The sequence below is a fragment of the Neoarius graeffei genome, chromosome 14 (genome assembly GCF_027579695.1).
Source record: "Neoarius graeffei isolate fNeoGra1 chromosome 14, fNeoGra1.pri, whole genome shotgun sequence".
Taxonomy (NCBI): Eukaryota; Metazoa; Chordata; class Actinopteri; order Siluriformes; family Ariidae; genus Neoarius; species Neoarius graeffei.
The window spans coordinates 26,776,347-26,788,475 of NC_083582.1; the positions used below are offsets into that span (position 1 = coordinate 26,776,347).

General features: G+C 46.6%; 1 protein-coding gene across 3 annotated transcripts in view; it reads left to right on the plus strand.

The window, feature by feature from the left end:
• LOC132897518 (uncharacterized) overlaps positions 1–12,129 on the plus strand; it is a 30,464-nt gene that overhangs the window by 14,698 nt on the left and 3,637 nt on the right. The gene's annotated exons all lie outside the window — the stretch shown is intronic.

The following is a 12,129-nucleotide window of genomic DNA, read 5'->3' on the forward strand; positions in this document are numbered from 1 at the left end:
AGCAGCAAAACTATCAATAAACCATTACGGAAATATTCTCTCTGTCTTTTGTATTTATCAAAGCATCAGATTACATACACATGAACAATCAAATGTAAAGCCAAATGAAGCAACATTTCACTAAAGTTCTCTTTCTGTTTGTTCATGAAATTGTGCTGGAAGACTGGGTAGTCTTCCCTGGTTATATGCGGGGTGTTTTGATGAATGTTGAGGGCTTACTGAGAAAATCACGCACTTGATCAAAGTCTACATATTCTCAACAAATTTTAGAAGAACTGAGAGGTTCAGGGAATGAACCATCACGTTACAGTGTTGTGTTACATTACACTTGATTTCACAACAGAATTGCAGTGTGGCCTGAAGTACATTGAATATTGTGAATAACAAAGTTATTCATTTTACTTTTCTCCTTTCTTGTCCAAGTTCAAGAAAGGAGAAAAGTAAAGACAGGGCTGAAGCATGTGACACGGGAATCACAGCAGCAAAAATATATCACAGCAGATATCCCAAAACAACAAAAATGGGAAGGAGACAATTATGCTGAGGAGAAGAGGGAAAGATACAGCAATAAACAAGAGCAATGGTCAGATGTATGAGAGAGGAAAGAAGAATTGCGACATGAACCTGAAGAAAATTCCACACATTTCGAAGGAAATATGTCTGCTACCACCGCTACTTTCAAGAATAGAATGTCACAATCTTGCGCATTAAGGAAAACAAGGCAAGGCAAGGCAAGTTTATTTATATAGCACATTTCATACACAATGGCAGTTCAATGTGCTTTACAGAACCAAAAACAAAAACAGTAAACAATAGAGAAATAAAATTACATAAAATAATTTTATTTTTAATCTAAAACGATTAATTAAAAGAAAATAATAAGAATTAAACAACAGTAGAACTAAAATAATAAAATGCCAAAAAGAGAAAAAGAAAAAGAAACCAGCGGAATAAAATAGAATAAAATTAAAGTAAATTTAAAACATGCAGAGAAAGTAAAGATTATAAAAAATGTAAAAATATTAATTATTTAACAGAAAGCATCTGAAAACAGGTCTTTAACCTAGATTTGAAGCTGCCAACAGCAGGAGCATTTTTAATGTCCTCTGGCAGTTGGTTCCATAGCTGCACTGCATAGTAGCTAAAAGCTGCTTCACCACACTTTGTTTTAACAACTGGTTTTAATAGTAAATTTTTCTGTTGCGATCTGGTAGATCTGATTGGGTTAGGCCGCTGCAACATATCAGAGAGGTAATTGGGCCCTGTACCATTTAGAGATTTATACACCAGCAGCAATGCTTTAAAGTCAATTCTGTAGCTTACTGGAAGCCAGTGAAGGGACCTTAGAATTGGGGTAATGTGCTCTGTTCTTTTTGTTCGTGTGAGAACCCTCGCCGCTGCATTTTGAACCAGCTGAAGTCGTTTGATGGTCTTTTTTGGCAGGCCTGTGAAAAGGCCATTGCAGTAATCAACCCTACTAGAGATGAAGGCATGTATTAGTTTTTCCAGATCATTTTTTGACATAAGTCCTCTTAGTTTGGAAATGTTTTTTAGGTGATAAAATGCCGTTTTAGTGATTGCTTTCATGTGACTGTCAAAGTTTAGCTCGCTGTCAATGAAAACACCAAGATTTTTAACCATTTCTTTAGTTTTAATCCCTTTTGTGTCAAGAATAGTGGTAATCCTGAGTCTTTCATCTTTTTTTCCAAATAGAATTACTTCTGTTTTATCTGTGTTCAACTGAAGAAAATTTTGTGACATCCAGCTATTGATTTGATCGATGCACTGGGAGAGACATTCAAGGGGGGCATAGTCATTTGGTGATAGAGCAAAATAAATTTGGGTATCATCTGCATAGCAGTGATACAAAATTGAATTTTTATTGATAATTTGCCCAAGTGGGAGCATATAAAGGTTGAAAAGTAATGGTCCAAGAATCAACCCCTGGGGGACACCACAGGTCAAGGGCATTGACGTTGAGGAACAATTTCCCAGGGTAACAAAGAAGCTTCTATCTTTTAAGTATGATTTTAACCAATTGATAACTTTACCAGTCAATCCAACCCAGTGTTCAAGTCGATATAGCAGTATGTTGTGATCAACAGTATCAAAAGCTGCACTGAGGTCCAGTAATACCAGGACCGATGTTTTGCCTGCATCAGTATTAAGACGTGTGTCATTTATAACTTTAATCAACGCTGTTTCAGTGCTATGATTGACACGAAATCCTGACTGAAAATTATCAAAACGGCTGTTTGATATCAAGAAGGCAGTTAATTGATTGAAGACAATTTTTTCCAGGATTTTCCCGATGAATGGTAGATTTGATATTGGCCTGTAGTTATTTAACACTGAAGGATCCAGATTATTTTTTTTAAGAAGGGGCTTTACAACAGCTTTTTTTAGGGACACAGGAACAACGCCAGTCTCCAAGGATGTATTTATAATTTGAAGCACATCTGTAATTATAAGATGAAGAACAGACTTAAAAAAGTTGGTGGGCAGAATGTCCAATTCAGATGTTGAAGAACTGAGATTTTGTACAGTTTTTTCAAGAGTCTCATAATCAATTAAACAAAATTCTGACATTGTGTTAAAGTTATCTATCTGTGTCATTGGTGATTGCAGTTTTTCAATTTTTTGCAACTGAGATATATTATGAGAAATATTCTGCCTTATTTTATCAATTTTACCTTTGAAAAAAGATGCAAACTCATTGCATTTATTAACTGATAGAAGTTCAGGTGCTAATTGTGGTGGGGCATTAGTTAGCTTCTCTACTGTTGAAAATAGCACACGGGCATTGTTCATATTCCTGCTGATGATTTTGGAGAAGAAAGACTGTCTTGCTTTACGAATTTCATAATTATAATTACAAAGCATCTCTTTATGGATTTGATAATGGATTTGAAGTTTAGATTTGTGCCATTTTCTTTCAGTCTTTCTACATTCTCTCTTTAGCAGTTTAACAGCCGGGTACTGCTTCCATGGTGCTTTCTGCTTATCATTGACTCTTTTTATTTTGAATGGAGCAATATCATCCATAATTTGGGTCATATTTAAATTAAAAAATTCCAGTAAATCATCTACAGAGTCTGACATTTTGGTTGAGTTCTGTAAGAGAGCTTGCTCAAAAAGAACACGTGTTGTCGTTTATGACTCTCCTACCTATAGTCGTTGAGCTATTCTGAATGTGAGGAGACATAGAAACTTCAAAGAAAACACAGAAATGATCAGATAATGCCAGGTCAACAACAGTATAAGAAACAGTAAGACCCTTTGTGATGACGAGGTCAAGAGTATGACCACGAGAGTGGGTCGGTCCCTGTACATGTTGTACCAGGTTAAAGTTATCAATAATTGCAAATAGTTCTTTGGCATAAATGTTATCAGTATTATCTACATGCAAGTTAAAATCCCCAGATATAATAAGACAATCAAACTCTAAGCAAATGACTGATAACAGTTCACCAAACTCTTCAAGAAAGACTTTGGCTGAATATCTCGGAGGCCTATAAATAGTTAATAATAATATGTTAGGAGAGCATGTAACAAGTGCACATAAGTGTTCAAAGGACGTAAAATCACCAAGTGAGGATTGTTTACATTGAAAAGAGACTTTGAATATATTTGCGATCCCTCCACCTTTCCCTTGTCGGGTAACATTCAAAAAATTAAAATTTGGGGGAGCTGCTTCGATAAGGGTGGTAGCACTATTTGCTTGATCCAGCCAGGTTTCAGTTAGAAGCAAAAAATCAAGATTGTGTTTACAAATAAGATCATTAATTAAAAATGACTTGTTTAAAAGTGATCTAATGTTCAGAAGAGCTAGCTTTACAGAAATTCTAGAAGCTATATTTGGTTGTGCACTTTGATGCTATTTTAAAACAGGAAGGAGATTAGATTGGTTCACCCCCAGGGTTAAATGTGCTCTATGTTTTCTGTTTCTTATCAACACAGGAATAGTGTCAACATCGGGTCCCAACTTTTTTTCAACATTACATCCATTTGCAGGGACCCAGACTACATCAAACAAGACTTTCTAAATGTTCCATTTGGTTTGAGGGTGAAAGGACTGGAGATGACATGTATCTTTTGGATGGTGAAAAAGATTTGTAGCCAGCTGAAAGTCCTGGACGAACACAATTTTGATGTACTGGATACACTGCTTGTCGCGACAGATTTGGGCTGGAAAAGGAAAGTGTAGCCATTGGGAGCAGTTTTTTCATGCTATTTGGGAAATCCATCCGAGGAGAAGTGGAGTCGTCTGTCCTTGAATGTTGGGAGGCCTGCAAGTCAGATGTTTGTGTGTCCTTGATGACGACTTGCAAAGATGATTGTTTAGGCTTTGTAACTATGTCAGTCTGCGACATCTTATCAACTGTTTTCCTCGGTGCTGGCTGAGAAAAGATTGCAAGTTTGTAGTGGTCTGCTAAGACTTTGGCTCCAATCCAGCTGAGTTCAGTGTTATTTGGCTTGTAAAATTCTTTGCGATTCCAATAAAGGTTAAAATTGTCTATGAAATTCATACCAAATGAAGAACAAGTTTTTCCAAGCCAGGTGTTAAGACTGAAGAGTCGAGAAAAAGCAAAACTTCCTCTCGCTGGGAGTGGGCCACTGATAAAAGATTGAATTCCAGTCTTATAGAGCTCAGAAAAAAGTTTTCTGAAATCATCTTGGACAAACAGCTGTTCTCTGAAAACATCGTTTGCTCCCACATGCACAACGATACGTTTAATAGTTTTATGCTCGGACATGAGTTTCAAAATGCTGTCTTTGGTGTCAGAGATGGATGCATTTGGAAGACAACAAATAATCATCTCATAACCTTTTAATTGTCTTACAGTGGAATCACCAAGAACAAGGGTTGTGGGATCAGGTGGTGTTACGAGCTGCTTTTTGCCTCTTCTCACAGCTCTTCGATCTTGGTGCCATCTCTTTTTACTATGTGTTTGTCCGCTTGACAAATCCTCTTCCACATCCCTGAGGCATTCAAATTTGTTCTGAAGCCTTATAGGCTGTGGATTTTCCATAGGATTTTAGATCCTATTGTAATTTGTAGAACGAGCTGGTGTTGAAGTAATTACTCTTCTGTTTTTGTTTTTTGGCTTAGCACCCATCATTTGCCAGTTTTCAGTATGTAAGACTCCCTATGTGTGGGTGGAGCACAGAGGACGGCAGGACAGAGATCAGGTTTTATAATCTGGCTTTATTGCCACACTTTTCAGTTTAGCATTAGTCACTCGCACAGACACACACACACAACCGGCGTCTGGTTCAGGGATGAGCTGCTTCTGCTCTCGCTCTCCCTCCTGATATAGGGCGCAGTCACTGGGAAGACACACAAACACAGGTTAATTGCTCTCAGGTGACGTGATTCTGCCACTTACCTTCCCTGACTCCGCCCTCCTGTCACAGACCGGCGCTTGACCACGCCCCCGCTGCCACATACCCCCACCGCCCGACTCAGGCCGGGCAGCCGTCCGGCCTGCAGCCGACTCCCCCCCCCCCCCCCTTGACGGGAGAGGAAGTCCGCCACGACCATCTGTGCCCCCGGCCTGTGGACCACCTTGAAATTAAAGGGTTGGAGCGCCAGATACCAACGGGTGATCCGCGCGTTGGCATCTTTCATGCGGTGGAGCCACTGGAGGGGCGCGTGGTCCGAACAGAGGGTGAAAGGGCGCCCCAGCAGGTAGTACCGGAGGGCGAGAACCGCCCACTTGATGGCCAGACACTCTTTCTCTATGGTGCTGTAGCGCTCCTCACGCACCAACAGCTTCCTGCTGATATACAGGACAGGGCGGTCCTCCCCCTCCACCTCCTGGGACAAAACCGCCCCCAGCCCTCTGTCCGACGCATCGGTCTGCAACATAAAGGGGAGAGAAAAGTCAGGGGAGTGTAGAAGTGGCCCCCCACACAGTGCAGCCTTTACCTCTGAGAAAGCCCGCTGGCACTGCTCCATCCACTGGACTGGATCTGGTGCCCCCTTTTTAGTGAGATCAGTCAGCGGGCTGGTGACGTCCGAATAATTAGGTATAAACCTGCGATAATAGCCAGCCAGCCCCAGGAACTGTCTCACCCCCTTTTTGGTCTTGGGCCTCGGGCAGGCTGCAATTGCTGCCGTCTTATTAATTTGGGGACGCACCTGCCCGTTGCCCAAGTGGAAGCCCAGATACCGTACTTCCACCCGCCCAATCGCACACTTCTTTGGGTTGGCTGTGAGCCCCGCTCGCCTCAGCGACCTAAGGACGGCCCTCAGATGTTCGAGGTGCCGCTGCCAGTCATTGCTATAGATGATTATGTCATCTAAATACGCTGCCGCATACGTGGCGTGAGGGCGGAGGACTCGGTCCATCAGCTGCTGAAACGTCGCGGGCGCCCCAAACAGCTCAAACAGAAGGGTGACGAATTGGTGTAAACCAAACGGAGTGGAAAAGGCCGTTTTTTCTCGGGATAGTGGAGTCAAGGGGATCTGCCAATATCCCTTCGTCAAATCCAGTGTCGAATAAAAGCGAGCAGTGCCGAGTCGATCGAGCAACTCATCAATACGAGGCATTGGGTACGCGTCGAATTTAGACACCGCGTTGACTTTTCTATAGTCCACACAGAACCGGACCGACCCGTCGGCCTTGGGTACCAAGACCACCGGGCTGCTCCAGTTACTGTGGGACTCCTCGACGATGCCCATTTCGAGCATGGTCTGAAGTTCTTCCCGAACCACCTTTTTTTTGTGTTCGGGTAGCCTGTAAGGGCGGCTACGCACTACCACCCCCGGGGGCGTCTCTATGTGGTGCTCTTTGAGGTTAGTGCGACCAGGCAGGGGCGAGAACACATCCGAAAACTCGGTCTGCAACTGGGCAACCTCCGTGAGTTGGGTCGGGGAGAGGTGGTCTCCACAGGGGACCGGAGAGGTACGTGATGCCAATGTCCCCTTTTGAACCTCCGGCCCCAGCTCCGCCTTCTCCGGAACTACCGACACCAACGCCACGGGGACCTCCTCGTTCCAGAGTTTAAGCAGATTGAGGTGGTAAATCTGTAGCGCCCCACCCCTGTCCGTTCGCCTCACCTCATAGTCGACGTCCCCGACTCGCCGTGTGACCTCAAAGGGTCCTTGCCACTTGGCGATCAATTTGGAGCTCGACGTGGGCAACAGAACGAGTACCTTATCTCCCAGAGTGAACTCTCTAAGGCGCGTACCCTTGTTGTACAGGCGGGCTTGCCGTTCCTGGGCCTGCCGCAAATTCTCCTGAGTTAGGTGGGTGAGCGTGTGGAGTTTTGCGCGCAGGTCCATAACGTACTGAATTTCGTTCTTACTTTGTGAAGGTCCCTCCTCCCAATTTTCCCGCAGCACGTCCAGGATGCCGCGCGGCTTACGCCCATATAATAATTCGAACGGGGAGAACCCCGTGGAGGCTTGGGGGACCTCTCGCACTGAGAACAGCAAGGGTTCGAGCCACTTATCCCAATTACGTGCGTCCTCACTTACGAATTTCTTAATAATATTTTTGAGGGTGCGGTTGAATTGTTCTACTAAACCGTCTGTTTGTGGGTGATACACTCTGGTGCGGATCGGTTTAATCCCCAATAACCCATACAGTTCGCGCAGTGTTCGTGACATAAACGTAGTGCCTTGATCAGTCAGAATCTCTTTCGGGATTCCAACTCGGGAGATGACGCGGAAGAGTGCCTCTGCAATACTGCGTGCTGAGATATTGCGCAGAGGCACGGCTTCCGGGTATCGCGTTGCATAGTCCACCAGAACTAATATAAAGCGGTACCCTCGTGCTGACCGATCTAATGGCCCGACGAGATCCATCCCAATTCTCTCAAACGGGGTCTCGATTAACAGAAGAGGGCGCAAAGGCGCTTTTGGAATGGCCGCTGGGTTTACTAACTGGCATTCGCGGCATGCCGTACACCACCTACGGACATCGCCGCGAATCCCCGGCCAATAGAATCGGGCCATTATTCGGGCTAGTGTTTTATCCTGCCCCAAGTGTCCGGCCATGGGATTAAAGTGAGCCGCCTGGAATACCAATTCCCGGCGGCTTTTCGGAATTAAAAGCTGCGTGACTCGCTCTTTAGTTTGAGTGTCCTGCGTTACTCGGTATAATCTATCCTTCATAATCGCGAAGTAGGGGAAGGACAGGGTGGCGTTCGGCTGGAGCGTTTGACCATCGATTACTCTCACTTGGTCAAACGCATGCCGCAGAGTCTCGTCTCGCGACTGCTCTAATGGGAAATCCGCGAGGGATTCCCCAATAGAGAGAGGAGGAGCCGGTGGCTCCTCACTCTGACGCGGAGATGACGTAGACGGCTCTGTGACAGCTGCTCCCGCCAAAGCAACACCGGGACCTCCACCTGTCAAATGGCAGGACCCACTCTCTACTAGGCGTGTCATTAAACCCCGAAATCCCGGCCAATCAGTCACCAAAATTAACAAGTGGGTAAGGCGAGGATTAACCGCCGCCTTCACTATAAATTTTTCCCCTCTGAAAATAATGTGGACCGACACTAAAGGGTAGCGGTGAACATCCCCGTGCACACATAACACCTTCACCAATTGTGCTCCCCCCAATGCCTCGTTTTGAACCAGGCTTTGGCGAATTGAGGTTTGATTACAACCAGAATCCACCAACGCCTGATGTGTAGCCCCTTGGATACTCACCGGTATGCGATACGCTCCGGCCCGATCGAGGGCGGCCTCTGGCGCGTCGGGGATCCGAACCACCGCGCCCACTTCCATTGCTGTGCACTGCTGATGAAGGTGGCCCGGCTCCCCGCAGCGCCAGCAAACCGGCCCGGGCTTTCCCTTTGCACCGGTGATCTGGGGCTCACTCACCTGAGGTGGGGGAGAGACAGACACAGAAGGGAGAAACAGGAGGGCACCGCGGGTGCGGCGGGCCGGCTGGGGTGGTGCCGGCCCCCGCCTCCGCGGTGGGGGAATGGGGCGAGGACGAGACACAGGACGAGAGGGAGAGAGAGAGAGAGAGAAGAGGAGAGAAGAGACGGTGCCATCTGCTGTCCTGCCGCCGGGACAGCCGCCAGATGATCCTCCGCCAGCTCGACTGCCTGATCCAGCGACGCCGGGCGGTGGCACTGGACCCACTCCGCGGTTCCGGCTGGTAAGCGGGCGACGAACTGTTCCAGTACCACCTGGTCGACGATTCCCTCGGCGTCGCGATTGTTGGTCCTCAGCCACCGCCAGCAGGCGTCCCGGAGCTGCTGGCCGAACGCGAACGGCCGGCCGACTTCCTCCAGTCGCAGCGCGCGGAAGCGCTGGCGCTGTTGCTCCAGTGTGTGCCCCACGCGCTGGAGGACGGCCCGGCGGAGGTCCGCGTAGGCCAGCCGGCGGTCGGCGGGGAGCTGTAGCGTGGCCAGCTGTGCCTCTCCCGTGAGCAGGGGGAGGAGGCGCGCCGCGCGCTGCTCCATTGGCCACCCCGAGGCTTCGGCGACCTGTTCAAACAACGTGATGAACGCCTCGGGGTCGTCCTGCGGGCCCATCTTGGTGACAACGAGGGGAGATGGGCCCGCGGCCGGAGCGCTGGTGGACCCCGCCGACGCGAGGAGATGCCGGAACGCCTCGCGATCTTCCTGCTGGGCCAGCACCAGGGCTTCGAAGCGCTGCTCCTGCTCCTTTCGGAGTGTGACGAGTGCCTGGTGCTGGCTTTGCTGAGCCGTGGCGAGGGCGTGGACCAGATCGGCGAACAGGGAGGATTCCATGGGGCTGCTGGTTTGGTGCTCCACTGTCCCGGGTTTCGGCACCACTGTAAGACTCCCTACGTGTGGGTGGAGCACAGAGGACGGCAGGACAGAGATCAGGTTTTATAATCTGGCTTTATTGCCACACTTTTCAGTTTAGCATTAGTCACTCGCACAGACACACATACACAACCGGCGTCTGGTTCAGGGATGAGCTGCTTCTGCTCTCGCTCTCCCTCCTGATATAGGGCGCAGTCACTGGGAAGACACACAAACACAGGTTAATTGCTCTCAGGTGACGTGATTCTGCCACTTACCTTCCCTGACTCCGCCCTCCTGTCACAGACCGGCGCTTGACCACGCCCCCGCTGCCACACAGTACTTACAGGTTGAGTTATGAATTCTTCCACTTGGTCTGCAATGTCCTCAGTCTGTCGGAGCGCAATCTCTGCATTCTCAGCCACTGTTTCAGTACTCCTTTCCTGAGATATCGCTTTTAATTCGTCCGTCTTTGGCAGAGCATTAATCTTTGATTCCAGAATAGAAATCCTCTGTTCTAATTCCATGCATTTTCTGCAGGATTTTTTGCTTCCTGGCATTTAAAAAAAAAAGTGGAAATTAAATTAAAATTAAATTAAAAGCTTATAAAGATAAAAAATTTTTAAAAAGAATAAAATAGTGGAAAGTCAATGAGAAAGTAAAGTATAGAAATAAAGATTAAGAAAGCAGGAGCAAAGCAAAGAAGCGTCCTACTCGCTTGAGTAGGAGGAGCAAGAAGAACAGTTCAAGCCCTTCCAAAAACACCAGAAAAATTGCAGGCATTGCTGTCAAGAGAAGTGTGGTGGCATTTGCAGCAGGAGGTGACCCTGATGATGAGTCCTGTCTCTTGAAGGTGACAAGCGATGGCCTGGTTGAGCTAGATGAGACCATAAAAGATGACTGTGGTTGTACCTTTCCAAGAGGATCTGTTGTCCTGAAAGGCAACTTTTTTATAAGCATGGATTAAAGTTTTCTGTCGCTACGACGGATTTCCATCAGCTGGGAGCGCTAAAGATCAATAATGAGAGTGATGCAGATCCGAGGAAAAAAGGGGGGTAGGCCCATAGGTCTGACACCGATGTGATTTAGAACTTCACCAAGCTGCTGTGATTGCCTGTTGTTGAACCCTTTCTTGTGCTATGTTTGAGTATATGTAAAGGAATAAGTTGTTGCGCTAGATAGGCCTAAATAATTAAATACAGCCTACGTTACTGTCTAGTCCTGGGGAGGCTCGGTGTAGGCAGCGAGCCGCGGTGCTCAGCTTGAGTTTCGTTTCTATCGGCGGCTCCAGCCCGACTTTGCACGCTCGTAACTCGGCCACGGGAGGTCCCAGCCTCTCCAAACTTGGCAGCCAGCGACCTCTGCCCTCTCCCCAACGAACCAGCGCTGCCAGGGCGGGCCAGCCCCGCGCCTCGGGACGCGATTCACCCCGAGGCGAGCCGCGGCGTTCCGCATCAGTTTCCTTTTAACGGCGGCTCCACTGATGAAACAATCTGGCTGTCCTACTACTAGGCAACTACTTGCCTACTACTAATACTAGGGCTATTATTATTATTATTATTATTATTATTATTAATGATATTTGCAGCCCTGTGATGACCTGGCGACTTGTCCAGAGTGTACCCCGCCTTTCGCCCGTAGTCAGCTGGGATAGGCTCCAGCTTGCCTGCGACCCTGTAGAACAGGATAAAGCGGCTAGAGATAATGAGATGAGATGAGATGATATTTGCCTATTGAAAGGTGATCAGGTGAAAAATCTAAACAGCCCTGTTGAAGCCGCAGCAAGACCTATGCTATTAAGCCTTTTGTAGGTTAAACAGGCTTCGGCAGACAATGTTCTGGAAAGGCTGTGTTTTTCTTTGGTTTGATTAGCCTACGATTTAATCTTTAAACATTATGGTTTCAGCAGTTCGCTTAAACATTGGAGGCTGCAGAGTCAGGCTGCAAGATTTCCTGACACTTGTTTAAGATGCCAAACTTCACAGTAAGGAGAAAATAATTCCACGGTATTTACTGCCTTGTCAGTCTCAAAAATTAATAGTGAAGGACCAATGCGAATTAAGTCCCAAAAAACATCTCGTAGGCCTATATTTTACATTTTCAAAAAAGTCCGGAATTGGAAGTCGGTCAGTGGAGTGTAATGAAGTGTCTCATTCACTAAGCACAAAAGGTCGGAAAACAGTGGAGAAAACAGCTATTGCTTAAATAGGCTACTAATGGTTTACATTAGTAATTTAATGTATGTGACAAATAAATTCATTGATTAAATAGATAAAGAAGCGAACACTCCGAAGCTCAAAATTCAGGAAAGTGGCTCCGGTGTCACAAGTGCACAAGAACAGTTATTTGAAAGTTAACCGAATGAATTTGTGCATGCGCGTGCGATTT